Source organism: Rousettus aegyptiacus, unplaced genomic scaffold, assembly GCF_014176215.1.
Source record: "Rousettus aegyptiacus isolate mRouAeg1 unplaced genomic scaffold, mRouAeg1.p scaffold_m13_p_10, whole genome shotgun sequence".
NCBI lineage: Eukaryota > Metazoa > Chordata > Mammalia > Chiroptera > Pteropodidae > Rousettus > Rousettus aegyptiacus.
In genome coordinates this window covers 58,863,046-58,886,083 of record NW_023416285.1, presented here as the reverse complement: position 1 = coordinate 58,886,083, position 23,038 = coordinate 58,863,046, and the positions used below count along the sequence as shown (strand labels likewise).

General features: G+C 32.1%; 1 protein-coding gene across 27 annotated transcripts in view; it reads left to right on the top strand.

Annotated features, from left to right (window-relative positions):
- The window catches only part of ADGRL3 (adhesion G protein-coupled receptor L3), a 713,052-nt gene that overhangs the window by 306,093 nt on the left and 383,921 nt on the right, over positions 1-23,038 (top strand). The window lies entirely within an intron of this gene.

Below are 23,038 nucleotides of genomic sequence, written 5' to 3'. Positions count from 1 at the left end.
ATTGATCTCCCTTACTGTGGCAATAAGACAGTGGGAAAGACATAAGCCTATTTGTTTTCCAGTCATAAGTTTGTTATCATTGTCACCGAAATATAGATCCTATGATTTATTTAAAGTCGTAGCAATTTTCTTTCAAGTGAAATGTCATGGTAATTTTGGTTGTGAATAACTTGAAAAAGGTATATAGATTGTGGAGAAAGATATAATATGTAGATACATAAATGTGATATTTCTTATTTTAAGTTTTGGGATGTTAAGGGGTATGAATGTGCTTTATTAATAATGTACTTACACTGCAAGATCTTTTTTTTTTTTTTTGCCATCCAGGTAAAATTAATTCTACCATTCAAGATTCTTTTCTATCAGGATGCATTGCTCTATGCTGAATACTTTATTCAATAGTAGATAAAAGAGGAAGTGATTCTGCTTATCTACCATTATTTAATAATGCCATTTAAAAATGATTCTGAAGAAGTATGCCTTTTACTCTTAATTCTCTGGTTTAGGAAAATTGAGAAAATAGTGCATACCCTGGAAGATGATTGACCTTTAATTTATTGAGGTGTAATTATTTCAACCTGTACCTCATTTATGATCTCATTTAACTATAAGTACATTAGAAGGTTTCCTGACACATCTTTTCTCCAGGAAGAAAAAAAAAGTAATTTCCTGTGTTTTTCAAAACAGATGATTCAGAGGTCTGAGGAGGAAGGAGAGAGAAAAGTCTCTTCATGATATTTGACCTATTTTAGAATGAATTTTTGAATACCTGAAGTTTCCATAGCTTTATGCTAAATAAATATTGTTCAAATCCTTATAGAGGAAGCAGATATGCTCTGCATGTTTTTCTCTTTTATGAAACACACTAGCAATTGTTCCATTTTGACTTCATAGAAATTTAGAAATTGTAACCTATAATTTTTTTTTTAATCTACTATATAAATATGAATTATAGTTTTCATTCTCAGTGAGGATGTTAGAAATTTTGGCTGGAGGATCCCATTTAGTCTCACACACACATACACACACATACACAATTTATACTGATATAAAGTTTGTTTTTATCTTGTACCATCTATTCTATGGATTGCTCATTTTCAGGCTTTCTACCTTTCAAATTTATTTCTCATAAGAAAGCCCTAAATATATATCAGTGTTTTAAGTAGACCTAACATTCATACTTAATCACTATCATTTTGGCACTATCAATGATCATGTGGGATAATAAATCTTGACTAACTGACAGTAAATTGAAACTTAAGTGTAAGGCCAACTCAATGAACTGGGATATATCAGTTTGTACATTTGGTCTTTTCAATTTACTTTCATTTAGAAAGCTGTTAATATTAGCTCTGTTACTGCTAAAATAATTATTTTTCCCCCTCATTTGCTTGATTCTGTATGGATTTTTCAACTGCTTTCTTGGTATTCATGATTTCCAATTTACAGTTTTGAAGAGAAATCATAAAGTATATTGTTTCTGGGAAAGGGAGATGAGAGGATTTGCCCCAAAACATTGAACTACAGGAAGTTTATTAGTTTGCTAGTGCTGCAGTACCCAAGTACCATAATCTGGGCAGTTTAAACAACAAAAATGTATTGTCTCACCATTCTGGAGGCTACAAATCTGAGACCAAGGTATTCACAGGATTGGTTCCTTCTAGGGGCTGTGAAGGAAGGACCTATTAACAGGCCTCTCTCCTTTTCTTATAGATAGCTGTCTTCTTCCTGTGTCCTTTCATGTAATCTCATCTTTATATGTGCCCTCTGTCCAAATTTCCTTTTGTAAGGACATCAGTCATTTTGGATTGGGCTCTATCCTAATAACCTCATTTTAACTTGTTTTTCTTTGTAAAAATCCCATCTCCACATAAGGTCACATTCTGAGATACTGAGGGTTAGGACTTTAACATAGGAATTGTGGCAGTGGACACAAGTCAATACATAATAGGAAGGAAAAGCTGCATTTCAACTAGCAGAGATGCACCTATTTGAACTTACTTTTTAAACTAAACACTTTCTCTTGGTATCTGTGGTAACTTAAGGGAGATTAACAAAATATGTTTTGACATAGACTCAATAGTTTTTGTGTCTGAAGAAGTTAAGACATATATAATTAATGAATAGAATTGAATTAACTATAACATGCAATTTGACAGTATATGCAAAGAAGTTCATTCTTAAGGAATATTTATGAATAAGATTGAGTGTAAAATTTGTACTATTTATACTATCATTAGCAATATATGTGTTCCCATTTTATTTTTCTTTGTTATAATTAAAAAAAAACACTTTTATTTTGAGGAAACTGATCTATTTGCTCAACAAAAAATATATCCTTACTTATATAGTATGGAATTGCCCATACTGTGTCTTCAATCACCCATTCGACTTGGACTCTAAGTTTGAAGAACATTATTAATCATTTACTTCACTTTTATGATAAGGAAATAGATGCCCAAAGCAGAGAAAACTTGCTAAATGTGATGCAATTAGTAGAAAATGTAGGGCAAGAACCCAAAAATTATAGAATAAAAATTCACCAAATTTTACAATTTTAAGTGACCTTTGAGATCATCAGGTCTGTAATTTTCCAGAGGAAGGAGCTAAGTCTCTGAGGAGTTAAATAATGAGTGGTAGAGTAAATATCAAAATGCAAGTTTAACTAGTGCACTTATTTCTAAATCAATTCAAGCAAGATCAGTGTCAAAGGGCCTTTAGGTAGCCTGCACTCCTTCTCCTCCATATAACTCTAGATATAACTACTAAAATATTTAAGTAAATATACACATAAGTAGAGAAAAATAGGCAGAATATCTGCACTCTTTAGACTACTGAAGTCACAGAGCAATTTGTACTATTATTGAAGTTGTCAGTCATTACGAAGAAAGGATGTATTAAAGTTTAAGGACAAGACCCTCTGTCTTCCCACTATCTAATTATCCAACTAGATTGGTAACCTTTAGTCCCTTTTGGAGCCTCTCCTGAATTCATTGATATCTTATGTACACAATTCTTGTCAGGGCAAGAAGTAAATTAAGTCTAATTATTAATTTGTTTTGTTGTGGTTTTTCTACTTATTAGGGTGCCTTATATTTTTCCTCATTTAACTTTCATTTATCTTTTAATCTATACAGTTATTCATATATTATCTCTTTATCTAAAACCTTACTTCTTTATTGGTATGTAATTTTATCTGCTTTCATTTTTAATTTTTTTGCATGGCCCCACACCAAATACCTAAAAACATTTTTAAGTCTTCTCTCACAAGACATGCTCAAACAAGCAAACAGACAAAATAAAATAATGATGATGATAATTTCTAAAAATATATACACCATGCTACTCTTCAACTTATTTCCTTTTGATATTTTGCCTTCAAATCATATGAATAATTTGTAACTAAATTTATATTTTAATGTACCCCAAATCATGTTTTCTTTTCTTTCTCACTATGCTGTTCAACCCATCCTTCATAAATGGAAACAGTAGAAGAAAGGTGTAAAATAATTGTTTACATTCATAGTTGAGTCTCTGAGGAATTGAGAAATTATACAGTGGTTATACACTTAAAATAATGAAATCAGAAGTCTGCAACAATGAATTTCTCCATATTCTGTATTTGTTCCACTATAATATGTTAAAGGAAAGGCATTAACTAAATGTCTTAGTTTGTTCAGGCTTCTATGAAAGATATACTATAGATTGAGTGACCTATAAACCATGGAAATTTATATCTCACAGTTCTGGAGACTGGGAAGTCCAAGATCAAGCTGCTGGCATATTCCTTGTATTGTATATCCCTTGTTTGATGAGGGCCTGCTTTCTGGTTCATAGGTGGCTAACTTTCTGTTGTTGTTGTTGTTCTCACTGGTACAGTATGAAGGAATCTCTCTGGGGTCTTTTTTATATGAGCATTAATCCCACTCATGAGGGCTCTGCTCTCATGACCTAATCACCATCCAAAGGCCCCACCTCCAAATACCATCACATTGGGGATTAAGTTTCAATGTATAAATTCAGTGTTTAGGGGGACATAAACATTTAGTCTGTATAGCACTTAAGTTAATGGTCTTCAGTCTTCAACATCACTGAAAATTCTGCACTATCATATTAGTTGCTAGTTCTTTCATGTTTCCCTTTATTTGATTCTGTAAAGCGTAATTATAGATCTCTTCTTGCTGCTTTAACTTCCCCCTTTTTATTTTCCTTCATGTTTCCTTCTTCCATTTTTTTCCCTTTTCCCTAAAATCAATCTAATCTTTGGTATAATCCTTGGCTATTTTGTCTTCTCTAGAATAGTCATCAATTTTTGGATAATGACTGATGATAGAGTTATAAAAGTGGCTTAATGAATTGAGACTAGAATTATTTTAATGAACCCGAATAGAATAGAATGAACCTTATAGAGCGAGCATTGGTGTTGGTCGAAGAGACTTGTTTCCATTGTGTATGTCTGTGTGTATGAGTTTTGTATTGGGTTAAAGATAAAAACGTTCTTATTACTGTAGTGTCATGGTCGAAAAGAGTTTCAGAAACACCTCTCTGTTTAGATTGTCTTCTTTGGCAATTAAAAAAAATAGCTTTATTTATGTACAGTTCACAATCTATAAAATTTATCCTCCTAACATATACAATTCAGTGATTTCAGTATATTTACAGAATTGTGCAACCATCACCACAATCTAGAATATGGAATATTTTCATCATTCCCAAAAGAAACACTGCCTGATGGTAGTCACTCACCACGTTCTTTCAAACTCTCCCAACACCTGAGCAACCATTAACGCACTATTGTTTTCTATAAATGTGCCTATCTGTATATTTTATATAAATAAGAATAATATATTATATTTTGTAATTGGCTTCTTTACTTTGCATAATGTTTTCAAGGTTTGCATAAATTATAGCATGTATCAGTACTTCAATTTATTTTATTTTAATTTTTCTTTTGGGGTGAAAGTCACAAAGTATAAAATTGACTATTTAAAATTATATGCTTATATAGAATTTAATACATTCACAGAAATGTGAAGCAACCACATATATCAAGTTGTAAAACATTTTTGTCACCCACTTCATTTATTTTTCTACTCAAAAGTTATTCCATTTTATAGCACATTTTGGTTTTTTACTCATCAGCTGACGGACATTTGGTGTTATGAATATGAACATTTGTATACAAATTTTGTTGGCAATCATTTTTAACTCATAGACTTCATATATTATTTAATTTCGGATGACCACGATTCACATTCTCCCAAGACTGATTTACATATGTGCTTAAGATTTAAGGACTAAATCATTATTGAGCATTTTTGTATATAAAGGCTCACCTAAAAGTGAACTTGACTTTGTCTCCCTCCCCAGAAACTTAAATATCCCTGAGGTTTCTTTTTTCTGCTGCTAATATAGCCCTGTCTATCAATTTTAACATCATCCTATCCTCTTCCCTGCATCCTGAGCATTAAGAAAAATTTGGACTGATTTCCATGAGTATCTTAGAGTAGCACTATTTATGTTCTTTACTAACATTGCCATTTCCTCTTATCTGGGTGATTACAATTATCATCTTGTTATTTTTTTCTATCATTCCCTGCTCTCTAGCCCTAAATTCTGTCAAATCTATCTTGTTCATCTGTTCATCTCAGGCAGATTATTCTTCCTAATATGTGGTTATAACCAAATCAAGATTCCACTCAAGATATCAATGCCTTACCTCTGAAACACTTCCTTATAGTCTATGTTCCCACAGTATCTTGCCCTCAGCTAGAAACACTTGTACTCTCTGAGGCCTGCATTGCTTGTAGTTAGCCCCCACCGACATCTCTGCCAATGTTGTGGTTCTTTTTATGACCTCAGGACGCATTTCCAGAACAACCATTGGGGAACTTTGAGGAAAATATTTTAACTCAAAGGTCTTAGAGGGCACACCGCATACCCAAAGGGCACACAGAGAGGCTGTGGGTAGAGAGAATATGGAACAAGTCTCTGCTTTTATTAGGGTCTGAGGATAGGGTTTTGTGTGTTCAATCTTTATTGGTTAATTTAAAGGATCAGAGTGGGAATTAGGGCTCAGGAAGAGAAAAGCAGGGACATTCAAGCAGTCAGTTATCTAGGTTACCCAGGGCTTTCTGAAAGAGGGACCTCAGTGGGAGGTGTGGCCTATTTTCTTATTTGGTTGTTTTGTTAGTAGCCATATCATACAGCTGGCAATATGTTTATTCCAGATGGATGTTTTTTGAAATGGATGCCTTAGCAATCAAAAGTTTAATGTCAGGTACTTACATTGCAATCAAAAAACTTAATGTCAGAAACTTACACTATAGTCTATTCTATTTTTCATCAAAACACAACTAATGAATACATCATGAATATATATTCCACTTTCTTTCTCTCTCAGAAATTAAGCTTCATGAGGGTAGATTATTTTTCTTTTTCTTTTTTTTTCTTTTTATTAGTGTACTGCTAGCACCAGTTCTATGGACTGTGTGTACAAACTCCATAATTATTTGTTAAATGAAGTAAAAACTAAACTCAGTGCTCTCTTTAACATAACAGAACATATATTTTCACTGGTCACATATATTAATTCTTATAGCATTAGCAATAGCAGAACTATACAACTTGCCGTTTTCCAACTAAACCTTGTTGTTGTTGTTTTTGTTTTGTTTTGTTTTTACCTCTGTGTTTATTCCAATTTAAACCAAATAGAGAAATGAGTGAGCATGAAAATGACTGCGGCTTTAGTACTTTTACTCAGGATTTGACTATATGGGAGAAGTTTGATTAATCTGGTCCTGAAGTCAAAGTTCTCTCAAAGGACATTTTTAAGCAATGAAGACACAGAGGACACAAGATATGGTCTGGAAAAAAGAAAGCATAAAATCTAAAGGAGATTTATAGTGAAATAGAGACTGCAAACATAAGATACTATATTTACAGACATTAAGGCAATTAGAGGGCTCAGATCACAGGTATGTGGAGTTTTGAGACAGCATGGAGGTAGATAGTTATTTTACTGGAATCCTGTGTGTATGTAGGACCCCAGATGGCTCTCCATGCCTTCATTCATACCATCCCCTCCATTAGGAATGATTTTGCACATATTTCTTATATTCACTACAACCCTAGCAATATCAAAACATAGTAGATATGTAACTTTGAGCATCTACTATATGCTTAACAAGTGATTTAATTTCTTTGAAGGAGGTTCAAATTATTTATCCTCATTTAATATAGAAGAAAGCTACTACTTAACAAGTTTAAGAAAGTTGCTCATGAACATATAGCTTTTGGATGGGAACCATAACATTTATATTCAGTGCATTCATATTCGTCTACCAGAGAATAAAGCTTATTTCTTGGCATATACTACAACTCAACAGCTGTTTGTTGAATGAATGGCTGAGTAGATAGATAAATAAATTGTATTAACTTACAGATAATAAGAAGTTCACATCAGATAATTTTTCCTAAATGGGCTGTTTATTTTTGAAGATTTTAGTAATATTTGTAAGAGAGTTTTTGAAAATTCTGTTGGCTTGTATTAAATCCTTTTTCTTGGCAAAACTTGCATTAATGGATTTAGTGTTATGGTAAACAAACCGATAAGCCATACAAAACACTATAATCAAGCAATTCATTACTTTTTTAAAAGTATAAATATTATTCCAATGGGTTTACATTTCCTCTATAGAAACTGATAAGGGAACTACAAGTACAGAAGAAACTTTAATTCTTAGTAAATTCTATCTTTGCAGTTATTCTTACTTGTGTCATTTTTTGCTTCAGTGAAAACCACAGTTCATTCAGCTTCTCAGAGTCTTGTATCTTGTTCTGTGAACCAATTTATAGCTCGGTCTGTTCTTAAAAGTGGAAATTCTTAGTTTACCCAGATGTTGTAATGTGAGAAAAGAAACACAGTTTTAAATGCATATATAAAGACTATGAATTATGTATGAGACTTTAAATGATCCTATTCTCTTAAACATACATATTGAAAAATACATTTCCCAATTTTTAAAAAAATTCAACCATGTGACTGACAGGTGGTATTTGTAAAAATACTGTATCTGAAAATAAATATAAATATATAAATATATTTATAAATATATCAGAACTTATGATTGATAAAAACCTATCTTATGTCACAATTCAGTTGACCCCATAAATAACACTGTATCAATTTTTGTCATGTTAAATTAGTACTGCAGAAATTTATAATTATTATAGATGTGAAAGTTCCATATCTTTTTAAGGCCCATTCTGTGTTCTGATATAAAGAAGTGCTCCTGGCACTTTGAATCCCCAAGCATTTTTATGTAAATTATCATCTTTTGCCAAGAGTTCAGATTTTTTATGTGCCAATTTCAGGCCATTTCTGAAATAAGATTTATGGGTCATCTGAGAAAAATCCTTTATATTCATAATATTATGTTTTTCTAAATTGATATTCATGTCATATTAAATTATGGTTCTGTAAAATAGAAACTGAGTAATTCATATTTTCTCATCAATTTATGGACTAAAATCTCTTCTTTGTTGAGACTTTGAGCAAAGAACCTATTCAATTAAAATTAATAAATATAAAAAAATAAAAATACTTCTAACTTGCATTCAACATATATCTATAAGAAGCCTAATAAATTATATACACTGTTTTAAGGGCTTGGACATGTAAAACATAACCAGAGAGAGCATATTAACTGTGAAAAACTAGATATTACTCATATTTTATTATAGAATGATAATTGACTTTTTAAATAACCACTGATCTCTCTTGAAAGTTTATGTAAAGGTAAAGTTACAAAATGTTGGCCAAAAAGTGTATAAACAAGAAAAATGAAGAACACTTAAAAAATGTATATGATTATTTTCTAAACTCTTTAAAAAGAAATACTTTCAATCTCAAACCAACTGGCCTCTTTATTCAAATTAACTCTTTTTGACTAGGACATTTACTCATAGCCAGTCATCTTGAAAGCATGCTCCGTATCAAACCAAGAGAAAGTGTGTGGATCTATCAGATCTAAACCATCAGAGTGTTAGAATAATAACTTAAAAATACACATTTTTATAAAGCAACTGTGTGTATGTGTGTGTGTATGATTTATGACACCTTGTGTATATTAAAAGAGAAAGCATAAATAAAAGGAATTATTGCAGTAAGGTATATAGGTATAGTAACCATTTATAAGTATCAATGTATCACTTTAGAAATTTAATAAGGTTGAAGCTTTAGTGTTTAAATAAAATTTGCAAAATGCCTCTGTACTCAATGTATAAATTCTGTGAACAGGTAATTAAAAAAAATAAATGAAAACAAACAAACAAAAAAACTTCCTCAAATATTAGGAAGAGAATCCTGTTTAGAGAATAGGGAAATACAGCAAAAGTAGTCAAGATAAAACAAGGGTCTTGGAGATACTAGAGGATGTCTAGTGATAAATAAATATTAAAATAGATTATCATCAAGATATAATTAAAGTTCAATTTAATGAATCTAATATGGTTGACAAGAAGATGTGTCAACTTAGGAAATAATTTTGGATTTATGTATTTCTAATGATAGGCTTGTTTCTTGGAGCTAGGCAAATTCCTAGGCATTAAAAGGATTCTCTCATTAAAAACAACTTTCATTTTACTTTATAATTCTGAAATGATAATTTGGAGACCTATTAAAATTTGCAAGATATCTTCGTTCATGTAAACTTTTTAGAAATAGGTTGACAAATTCATATTAGAATACCTAAGTGTGTTATTAATCATTAATATTAGAAGATTTTCTTATTATTTATTACAGATTACATATATCTTTTTAAACCTGCTTTCTCAAGAAAATTTATTCTATGCCAATTAAATCAAAGATCTGAAAATCTTTTTACGAATGTCAGCATTTTCTTTTTATTGCGTTTGTTTAAATATTCTTGCAAAGTGATGTGGAATGATCGAAATGGGAAAAATAATGAAGTTTGTCCCTTCATTTATCCTATTTTGTTATGCATCTCTGAAAGCCATTTGTGAATGTAATCATGCTTTTCTTCTCTCCCCTTCAACAACTTATTGATTCAAGTAAATGTCTGTCTGTAATATACTTTCATCTTCCTCTACTAAGAGTTTAAGCACGATATAATATGATAATTTATTTTGAGTAACATAGAGCATTATGAGGTTCTTAACTTGTGTTTTAGTAATTTTAAAAATACTCTTGTTAAAATTATTTTGAATCCTCTGAACTTTCTGAGGTAATCCATAGACAGATATGTTGTTCAAACTGAATATTGGTGAAATTGTGCTATTTTCTCTCACAGTATCATATTTTGTTTTGTTGTTTTGCCATCATAATTCTTATTTTGGGGTTTATTTATTTTTTTGTATGTTTAATTGTTTTTAATGTTTATACTCTGTCCCTATTTATGTTGTAAATTCTATGAGATCACAAATCTATGTTTTATTTACCACCAAATACACACAACATGGAATTAATTGTCTGGAATTTCCCTAGTGTTTAATTTATATTCGTTGAATGAATAAATTAGTGATCGACTAATTTATCAATTATACCAGTATAATTGATATTGATATTGATCATTCAGACATGTCAGAATATGTATTTCTCAACCAGAACTTTGAAAATTAGTTTTTATTTCACAATTTATTATTTTTAATAATTTGAGGAAACATTGAGGTGGATGTTTGGAACTTTGATTTTAATATATTTCAAGAAACTTGCTGTATAGCCCTGAACACGTACTATTTAAATACTTTTTATTAAATATTTTTTGGTGGAAGAAAGTCTTTTACTAACCTCAGTAGCATATTTTGTGGTTGAGTTGAACAGATATAATTGAGTGCTGTACGTGCTCTATCTCATTTTATGACTGTTTTCCTACATATATAAATAATCCTTATCACCTGTTTCCTGTGATTTTTTAAAATGTGGCTTTCAAAGTCAATTTTTATGGCTTTAGAAACTTAAGTCTGTGAGCTGCTTTTTTTGCTTTTTAGAATATTTTTGTGGTTTTTATTGTTGTTAGAAGATAAAAATATATTTATTTAGAATCCTTAGGACTTCACCTCAAAGCTGGGGAGAGATGAGATTTCATTTCTGAACTAATACAACAGATCTTACTTTCACCCAAAAGATCTTCACTAGAGTCTAGAGGTGTCTAATGTGTGCTGTTTTATTTTATTTATTTAATTTTATTTTTGTGGTTATAATTTTTTGTTTGTTTTCTTTTCTAGGATATATAGTTTCTTTTTGACTAAGTTTTTGTCACTTTTTTTCCTGCTTTGAAAAAAAAAAGTGACAAAACTGGCTACTCTTCCTAGTCCACATTTTGAGTATTTAGCAAATATCTGGACTTACATAGGCTGAGAGATTTGGTTGGTTAATAGATTCCTCATTTACCAGTATCGCTAAATAGAGATTCATTGTTTTCAGTTAAAGCCAGAATTTGCATTTAGCTGTTAGTGTTAATCAACTTGTTAATGAAAATTTATTTGTTCGAAAATATCACTAATGAAAATTTTCATTTGGAATAAAATAGAGAATAAGCATTTCATTTTGCAAGTAGCATATTCAATATACAGACTTCTTCCTAACAAGTATGTTCTACTGGAATGAATATTAACTTTTAGCTTCCCAAAAAAGGTAACAGGAAACTTTGGTCAAAAGACATGATGATGCGGAGATACAGATTTTGTCAGCCTGTTATGGTTATTCTTATTATCCTAATCTCAGGTGGATTGCATAGACACTAACAGTTCAACATTTATTATACCAGTCTAATCAATGTTGAACTGTTAGTGTGGGTAACAGCTTGTGGGTAAGGGTTTTATAAACATTGTTGTATATGTTTTTCAAAGTGGAGGGCATAACCAAAGAGGTTATTACTAGGTCTCTTTCTTCTGTAGATGAAAGAAATGTTTTACCATCACTTCCTTTAATGATAAAATATAGGCCACTGAAAGCTCTTTATCCTTTCCTGTGAAGTGTGTTGGGGGGGTGGGGAGTGGGGGAAGGGAAATAATGTAGAACCATGCTGCTTGTGTATTTCTGAATGACGCATGCGGTGCAGTAGTATGTTTATTCACTGTTTAGCAACTCCTTTCCTCTCAAATTAAATTTTGTTTAGCTTTAAGCTATGACATCACTGTTTATTCAAAATTGTTTATCCTTTATTGAATTTCCTGTATGTTTCTTCTGTTAAAATTTACATGACTATAGATTTTTCTTGGTTTCACTTTAAAAGTAACAAACTTTAGGTTTGTTGATTTGCAGTAAAAAAAATTATATAATTACATACCGCAGTAAAAGTATAATGACTACATTTAAGAATTAATGCTACATTTTTTTTTTAAAAAGTAATTTCCATCTTAATGCACTAAACTTTCACAAAAAGACAATCTTCATATTAATTTTTCTGGTATAATATCAAAGGGTTAAAAAAGAATTCTTAAAATTCTCAAAATAGCAGTAGTATGCTATTATGTTTTTTGCTAGTAAAAAAAAAAAAAAATGCCCGTGCCAGAGATAATAAATAGAATATTTAACTTAATATTTCATATTTAAGAATTAGACTTTATTTCATGAAAGTGATGTAATCCATGAACTTTATATCATTGATTAGTAGTGCTGTATTATCCTCATTTATGTATTTCCTGAGAGAAGTCCCCTCCCTTAGTTTTCTCTGTCTGTGTGACACACAGAAGAATCTTAACATCTTCTCTCTCACCTGTATAACTTTCTAGTCCATGCCTCCCATTCTTACCATTTTTGGCTAAGCTACAGTTTCCTGATATACTAAATTGGACTGAACATATTGCCAAGCTCTTATTGTTTGGAGTTTGAAATAAAAGATATTTTTCAAGCACCAGTACAAAGAAAACTCTCAATAAATGTTAACAATTATTATTGTTATATCACTCTAAATAGCTTTTCACAATATCTTTCTCATTAATTTCCAGACTGTTATCTTTCACTCTAATCTGTTTAAATGATCTATTGGTTAGTGCTTTTAAAGATTAATTTGATTAATGTTATTATGTTGTAACATCTTCTTCCACTTACCTATGTAATCGGGACTATATTCTGAATCTGATTTTATGACTCTTTTCAGTCTGGCTACTGTTTAGTTCTGTCTATCATCTGCTCTTATTCTCTTGTGATTAATTTTTTTTCTAGCTTTATTGAAATATAATTGACATTTTGTATAAGTTTAAGTATACAATGTGTTGATTTAATATACATACTGCAGAAGGGTTAGTAAATACCTCCATCACCTCACACAATTGCCATTTATTTATTTATTTATTTTTGTGGCAAAAACATTTAAAATCTACTCTCTTAGCAACTTTCAAGTGTATAATATAGTATTGTTGACTATGATCACCATGCTATACATTAGATCTCCAGAATTTATTTATCTTTTAACTAGACGTTTGTACCTTTTGATCAGCATCCTCCCATTTCCCTAAATTCCCTTTCTCTGTCAGCCATTATTCTACTCTCTTTCTAAGAATTTGTCTTTTTAAATTCCATATATAAAAGATATCATACAGTATTTGTCTTTTTCTGTCTATCATTTCACTTAGCCTAATGCCCCAAGGTCCATCCATGTTATCACAAATGGCAGAACTTTCTTTTTCCACATGACTGAATAATATTCCATCATGTATATGTGCTACATCTTTGCTATCCATTTATTTATTGATGGATGCTTAGTTTTTTTCTATTTCTTGGGTATTGAGAATAATGCCGCAATAAAATGGGAATACAGGTATCTCTTCGAGATCCTTACTCAGGATTCTCTGAGTATATCTTTCTTTGCTCAGAATTTCTGCCTGAAATGTTTTACTATCTCCTCTCCTATATTCACAAATTGTTTCATCTTTAAAGGCCAGGTTAAGTTTGCTTTCTTCAAGAAATCTTCTTCGAGCACTCAAACACATGTATCACTTCATTACTCTTTAATCTGTCCCATGTAATTCATTGTGCTTTATAATGTTTTACAATCCTGCGTAGGTATATGCATTCTTTCTCCAACTATAAACTTCTAGAGCCCTCTGGAGACACTTAGGAAGATTCTTGGTACTTTTGCCCTGGGTTATCTGCCCATCTGCCCTCCTGTTCTCTGAACTTTTGACCATCTGATCTTGTCATTACCCTGTAACCTTATGGTTTCAACAATCATGGATGCCATCTTTTGGCTTTGGGGAGTTTGCCACACCTCCATTGTTAGTCTGAGTTCTCCAAATTGTTTTCCAGTTATATTCGGGAAGGATAAAATTTTGAAAATAATGTCACAATTATCCACATATATGAAGAGATTTATTATTATTATAAGGAGTTGGTTTACACAATTATGAAGGCTGAGAAGCCCCAAAATTTGCTGTCTGCAAGTTGGAGGCACACAGAAGCTAATGATGTAGTTCCAGACCAAACTTGGTCTGAGAACTATAGAAGCCAACGGTATGAGTCCTAGTCTGAATTCAAAGGCCTGAGGACCAAGAGAGCAGCTATGGTTAAAGAGCAGGAGAAGATGGATGCCACGCAGACAGCAAATTTACATATTCAACTTTCGTTCTATTTAGGCCCTCAACAGATTGAATAATGCCCACCCAAATGTTGGGGTGATCTGTAATTATTCCTAAATCAAATGCTTATCTTTACCATTTAGAAAAAGATTGGGATAATTGCAATATGTGAAATTTGACACAGTTTTATAAACTTATCCCTCATGAATGTAATTGGAAGACAGTGTGGAATATTATTTTATTAAATGGCAAAACGTTATAATAAATAGATATGAACTCATTTATTGAAACACTTCCTACAGTTTTTAGGCAATCTCCCTGCAGACAATTTTACTTGAAGGCCACTACTTTGTATATGTATCCTCAAAAAGTATGATTAATGTTCCTCTCATGCTGAAGATCTGTAAGTCAAAAGGGTAGCTGAGCAATAACTCTTTTTATGATATTCCTCTCATTAGAAAATTTTTCCTGTATTTCCAGAAATTCTAATTTTCGTGCTTTTTTTTTTTGACTCAGAACATAATTGCCTTTGTCAGTTTTAATTATCACTGTGTTACACTTAATTAAATGCTAAAATATCATTTAAATTATATGTATTCTTCGTTGAAGTAGACTTGTTGAAATTCAGTGTACTAGAAGCTTACTGGTAGCAGATGTGCTTTTAAAGAAAGTAGATGATAGGTTGATATTTCATTAGGTTTCCAATGTTACTTTTGCTGCCTAATAATTTGGACTAGATTTTCAGAGCATATTGTAGTCGACATGTGAAATGGCAAAGAGAAAATACACATATTAAGAAAGTCATGTTATAGCCTCAGCTCAAACTTAAAATTGGGGATATTTTCTTTTTGGCAGCAAAAAATGAAGTGTTTTAAAAAGGCATTGGCAGTAAGTAAAAACTAGCCCTCTTCCAGATATGTAAGTCTTCCTCTCTATAATTGAGAAACTCCTTTAAAATCATTAGCCTTGACTTACAAATAGTTTAATTTGCTTCTTTCTTATGAGGAATCAGATCTATTTATTTTTCAGTCTAAAGTATTTAAAAGTGCCGTTCTTTTTTCTTCTTATGTCACTGGGATACAGGAAAAAATGTTTTAAATACCTAGTAGTAATCAGCATTCAGTGCCAAAAACTGATTTTATATATACACACACACACACACACAATTATATATAATTAAATAACAAATTAAAATATATTTCATATATTTAAATTTTGAAATTTTATATATATTTATATCTTTATATTTATACTTAAACTAGTGGCCTAAATGATGTGTAAGCAAAAGAATAGTCACATTATACTATCTGTGTGGGTAATTAACAATACTTTTTTTTAATTGATTTGGTAATTTTTCAATATCTGCCCAATAGTTACAAAGTCCACTCTTTAAATATTCCTTCAGGTTTGGTTCAGGGCTATATTATAATGTATAGCTCCAAATTTAATAGCTTAAAACAATAAATATTTATTATCTTCCATGGTTTTTTAGATTAGGAATCTGGGACTAGTTTAACTAGCTGGTTCTGCCTCAAGGTCTCCCTCAGGCTTGCAGTAGCCCAAAGACTTTCTGGGGCCTGGAGGATCAGCTTCCAAGATGCCTCACTCACCTGCCTTGCAAGTTCTGGCTGGCTTGCACGAGGGCTCGGTTTGTGGCCTGAACCTCACTGTGAAGCTACTTGAGTGTTCTGAAGATATGGTGACCAACTGTGCACCAAGTGTGTGATCCAAGAAAGAGGCTGAGGCTGCAATGTCTCGTTAATGAACTGCCCTTGGAAATCTCACATTCTCATTTTTATCACATTATGTTTATTAGATATGAGTCACAAAGTAAAGGCTACATTCAAGGAGAAAGGGAATAAAAATGGAGGACTATGCAAGAATCGTGAAGGTATTTAAAAACTGCCTAATGGATCTCCGTAATAAAATCTATATTCCCTTTCTAGGTTACCTTATTTCCAGCTCTGGTTTTAAGTACTACCTTACAATTCTCAAATTTAGAAAGATCTCTCTTCTGAGTCATTTTGTTCATGGCATTAGAGTGTAACTATTTGCTTATGCCAGAAACCTGGTAGTCATCCTTGTCACCCTCTTTGTTACCCTTCACATTCAACCAATAATCAAATCCTGTAATGTTTTATTCCTAAACAGAGATCAAATATGTTTTCTGTCATTACTCTAAAGCAATCGTTTTGTCTTTACTGATCAAAGTAGCCTTCTAATTTGCATTTCTTTATCCATGTTTTTTTTTCTCTAGTAGATTTAATTTTATTTAAATATACATAATTTGGGATAAACAAAGTGTAAAGGTAAAGAAATGGAAAATAAATATAAATGTAGGCTGTTGAGCTATGTTTTTGTGTTTACAACAAACAAACATATAAGGCAGGCTGACCGTTTCATTCTCTGCTAAATGTGAATTCTGCTAGAGCCCTTAATTTTTGAGTAGGTCCTTAAGTATATAGAACAATCTATGGATAAATCAGATTTGAATGGATCATTGAAAGTTTGGCCCAGAAATAAATAAATATCCCCATTGTGAGAAGCAGGCAAGAGACCAAATCCTCTCCTGACAACCAGCCCAAACTTTCAAGGCAGATAAGTGAGGCACCTTGGAAGCTGATCCTCTGGCCTCCAGAAAGCTTTTGGGCTACTGAAAGCCTGAGGGAGACCTTGAGCCAGAACCAACTAGTTAAACTAGTTCCAGATATCTAACCACAAAAAAAAAAAAAAAGAAGATACATATATCTGATTGATTCATCTGTCCTGTAACTATTTAAGTACCCTCCCCTAAAAGCAGTGGCAGGATGCTTAGTCTGTTTAGTCAAAATCTTCCTTTAATGGACACACAGCACCCTCTCCGTGGCTAATTACTGTGTGCCTTCAACATTTCTTCCATGGCCACTGATAATCCAACTTCTGCATTTATCCTCTTCTACTCAGTAGGTACTCGCTGAGATATGTCACATTATTACCATGGTTTTAGTTTAAATTTTATTCCTGAATTTTAGATTCATGAATCTAACTGATTATTGAACATTTTGAGTGTTATTCTGACACTTAATGCAACATGTTTAAAACATAATTAATTATACTGGGCTAAGTCCTCAACCAGCTAACTGGCCTCTTGCCTCTTAGTCTGTGTTTAGTCTTTTGGTTATTCTTACTGATATCCTTTTTTATTTTTTTTAGAATTAAATTTTATTTAACTGGAAAACTATAGTCCTACTTTTTTATTATTAAATTTATTGGGGTGACTGATTAATAAAATTATATAGGTTTCGAGTGTATAATTCAATAATACATCACATGTATGTTGTATCAGACATTCACCATCCAATGTTAAATTTCATTCTGTCACCATATATTTGACCCCTTTATCCTTATCTCCTGCCCCTCCTTCCCTCTGATAACCACTAAAGTGTTGTCTATATCTACGAGTTTTTATTTGTTTCTCTTGTTTGTTTCTTTCAGTTTAATATACCACATATAAGTGAAATTATATGGACTTATTTCACTTAGCAGGATAATATCAAGATCCATCCATGTTGATGCAAATGGCAGTATTTCAACTTTTCTTATGGCTGAGTAATATTCCATTATATCTATATGTATGTATCACATCTCTTTAGCCAACCATCTATCAAAGGACACTTCAGTTGTTTCTATATCTTGGCCACTGTGAATAATGCTGCAATGAACATCAGGGTGCATATATCTTTATGAATAAATGTTTTCAAATTTTGGGGGGTAAATACCCAGAAGAGGGATTGCTGGGTGTTCTTAATTTTTTGAAGAATCTCCAAACTGTTTTTCATAGTAACTGTGCTGATTTACATTCTCAAAAGATCTCCGCCTTATGCCTAGCAGGTTTCCCTGCCTCCAGCCTCTCTCCATGCAGGATGCCCTGCACTTTGAGTCAGAATTTCTGAGTTAGAAGGGACAAGACACAATATTCCAAAGCACTACATTCATCATGTCCCCTGCCCCATCACAAACATCCCAGAGTCTTCACTCAGATCAGATGGCGAGACCTGCTCCTGCCACCTGCTGCTCTGCTTCATCTCTCTCTTCCTCACCTGCCTCTCCCTGCCAGGCAGCAGTTGCTGAGTCCTATGAACAGTTTCCTGCCATGTGCATTCCTTCAAGATTTTCTTCTCTCTCACTCAGAATCAGTCACTCAGCATATGGGTAAGACCACTTCCCCCTCTAAGAGACTTGTCAGGAGCTTGGAGGATGCTCCTGACACTGCTGTCCTAGAGAAAACAGGGCTTGGGGAAGGGCTTTCAACAGTACAAAGGAGTTCTCCTCCTGGGAAAAATGTGTCTTCATTGTCGATTTCTGTATTAAACATGCCTGTGAATGAGGAGAGTTGGGGAGGACAATGGGGCTCAGGTAAGACATTCTTTTCCAAGTGAGAGATCCCTAGTTCTTGGTACCTGCTACCTGCGCCTATGGGGCACCTTCTCTAGTTTATGCACCCCATCTTGCAGGGAGGATGGAGTTGGGAGAAGCTGTAGGAGTCAGGGCTGCACTTCTATACTGTGGCTCTGAGCTCTATGAGAACAAAGAGAGAGATTGCCATCTATTGACAGATATGCCACCTGCAAAGAGGAATGCTTTTGTAACTAGCATGTCTCTGTGATCTTCAAACATGATAACAGGGGCTATTAATTCTTTCATTTTTTTCCCCCATTCAGTCAGTCCTTCTGCTCTTAGTATTGTCATTCCAGCGTAAGAGGGTTTCACAACCTCTCCAATACTTGTTATTACCTGTCTTATTGTCATTCCTACAGCTGTCAGGTAACCTCTAATTGTGTTTTTGATTAGTATTTCTCTAATAGCTAGTGAAGTTGAGCATCTTTTCAAATGTATGTTGGTGATTTGTATATCTTGGGAGAAATGTCTGTTCAGATCTTCTGCCCATTTTTTAAATTGAATGGTTTGTTTTTATTGTTGAGCTGTATAAGATATTTATATATTTTGGCTATTAGCCCCTTATCAAAGGCATCGTTTGCAAATATCTTCTCTTATTGAGTAGGTTGCCTCTTTGTTTTGTTGATGGTTTCTTTTTCTGTTCAGTAGCTTTTTAGTTTGATATAGTCTCATTCATTTATTTCTCCTTTTACTTCCCTTGCCTCTGAGGTCCAATTCATGAAATAATCTCTAAATCCAAGGTTCATGAGTTTAGTACCTATTTTTCCTTCTATGTAATTTATTGCTACAGGTGTTATATTTAAGTATTTGATCCATTTTCTGTTATTTTTGGTGTTTGGTGACAGATAGCAGTCTAGGTTAATTCTTTTTCCCAGCACCACTTATTAAGGAGGCTTTCTTCATTTTATATTGCTAGCTCCTTTGTTGAAAATTATTTGCCCTTACATATATGAGTCTGTGTCTCAGGATTGCTTTGGCTATTCAGGGTCTTTTGTGATTCTATACATATCCTATGATTTTTTTGTTCTATTTCTTTAAAAAATACCATTGGGATTTTGATGGAGATTTCATTAAATCTGTATATTGCTTTGGGTAATATGGCTGTTACCACTGGGACGATCTAAAATCTGTCATTGCCCCGTAGTATTGAGGGGTATGTTAGTTCTTCCCTGACTATCCAGTAAAGAATTAGAGATCAGCGAGATTTAGAGAAAGTAAGATTTATTATTAAAGTGCTTTAAGAGAGAAACGGGCTATGCAAAAGAGGGCTGTAGCAGCTTGGAAACAAAAGATATGATTAAAGTACTCTCCAAAAGTGGGGCAGGTTACAGCAAAGAAACTGTAACAGCTTACAATTCAGGAAGTAAACCTTATATTGTAATCGTGATGAGCAGTTACAGGAATGGCGTTAGATGATTTGGCATGTGAGGTCATTTTGATTGACATTTGGTTGTTATATAATCCCTTTGCCTATTGCACATGCGATTTCCCAGAATTCAGTCTATTATTAGATTCATAAACCTCCAGGCATAGACGTGATATTATAATGATGGTATAAATTAGGCCAGGTCATGGGGAGGTTATTTATTGTAGGACTGATTGTGCATGTGATGGTGGCTGGATTAAACGGGCCACTGGCTTATGGTTCCTTTATTCCTTTGTTCCTCAGGATGCAGGGGTGATTTATAGCTATAACATGAGTGTTCTAAAGAGGTCTTTGAAAGGACCCTTTTCCTTGGTTCCTCCATTGATCACATCTTCCTAATTACCTAACATGATCATTTTAACTATGTTGATTTTTCCAATTCATGAATGCAGATTATCTTTGTGTTTTCTTAAATTTCTTTTAATAATGTCTTGTAGTTTTCAGTGTATAGGTCTGTCATATGCTTTACATTTATTCCTAGGTATTTTATTCTTTTTGTTGTGATTGCAAAATGAATTTTTCTTTTCATTTCCTGAAATTTCATTGTTGATATATACAAATGCAATGGGTCAGTGGGTAGTTTCAAAGTGCAGCATTCTATCAGAAGGTTACCAAATTTCACATATAAAGCTCTTTCAATTTATTCAGCTAATATCTGTTGCACACCTAGTAGGTGACATTCTGTTCCTTGTTATAACAAATTAACTCATGGAATAAAAGTGAGACGAAGTTCAAGAATATGTCTTCTTTGTACAGTTATTTTTTAAGGCCATTCTACAATGCCTCATGCAACATTACCCTGATACAACAACATACAATAGACTATTTATTGACTATCCTGCATTTGAATTATTGATATTTTCTTAGTCTTTTTTTCTAGAAACTAAAGTTTCTCCATTTTTAGCCTGATAACTGAATGGTAAATAAAAAAATAAATAAATTTTTGCATATTGTTTTCATTGGACTTTGCTTGCTCATTAAAGTATCTAGCAGTATAATTAAAAGCAATTTTAATAAGTAACTAGATAATGTTATAGAATAGTTTCTAGTAAGCCATTCCTTTAAACAAAGCACTTATCATTTGGCAGTACATTTTATCAATGGGTTACTAATAAAAACACAACTATATATTAAATGGTCAAAAGCATTCACAAATGAACTCTAGTAATAATTGCCATATCCATAGTTTTCGAATAAGTCTTATAGGGCCAAAGGAGACATATGAAAAATTTAGGTCTCCACATTCTACTTGACTTTGTAACTGTCTAGTGTCTCATTTTAAATCATTTTTTGACAATTATGACTCACATTAAATCTTTGTTTATGTACACATTTTGACAAAATTGACTGATGAGTTTAATCAACAAAATTGTCCAGTTATACTCAAACAAAGGCTTTGTATATAATTTGCTTATTTTGTTTCTTTGTGAAATTAACTTGTTTTTAACTTAATTTAACTTAATTGGTTGACAAAACATAACCAGAAAATTCAATGTGGAAGCAGTTTCAACATGAGTTTTTAATTATTATACCAAAAATAGAAAGTAAATTACCTCTTAGCAAATGCTCAAATATTTACTATAAACATGCTGGAAAATTCTAATTTAAATGACCTTTTATTAATAATAAACAAACCTCTATAATTCCATTTAAACTGACTGAAATCCTGAAACTGGATTCCCAAATTGGAACATTTTTACTATTCAATGATTCCATTAATGAGAATACTAAATACATTAATGAAAATGTCTTTATCCATAAAAATAGACTCTCAATTAAAAATGACTTTATGTTTAAACAGCTATCTAATTTGTGAATGATAGGTAAATAAGGCTATTTTATTTTAGAAATAATAGAAATACACATTTCAGAAATTCAGTGCCTTTCTATTGTGGGAATACTGTCAAAATGTTGACTGAATATCAGACTTTAAAAATGTTAACCACTTCTAATTATAGTAACTCTCTTTGAGCCATGAATATACTAGATGAGAGAAAGAGAGAGGGAGAGTCTAAAGAGAGAGAACAAACAAGATGTTGAAGGACAATTAGGATGGAATTAACTGTGTACACTTGAGAACTTTAGTTTCACTGTACAAATAAAATAGTAAAATTTAGATAAGGTTTATGTCATTATCACAATAAGAAAATTTAAAGGAATCGGTAGTATGTAGTTTTGATGAGAATAGTATTGGTGATGGACATGTATGTACATTTTATTAAACATTTTGGACATCTACTTGATATTTGCCAACCTTGAAATATATATTCCCTTTGATACAATACTTTAATTTATATAAATATATCATAAAATATATTTAATTATATTTTTTCCTAAATATTATAGCCAAGGTACACAATATGTCCATGCCTCTTTGCAGTATTATGACACAAAAACACTGAGATATTCCTAAATGTCCATAAACATAAGACCAATTAAATAATATTTTATAAATAATGCATCTATTAAGCATGAAGAATACAACATATAAATTAAAAGAGTTATTGTTAAATTAATAAAAGAAATCAAGGTATGAAACAATATGTAGTATGCTATGAACTCAGTAAAATTTACTTGAATGAAATTAAAAGAGGGGCGGGAGGAAACATTATATCTGTTTGTTTTTCTGCAGAA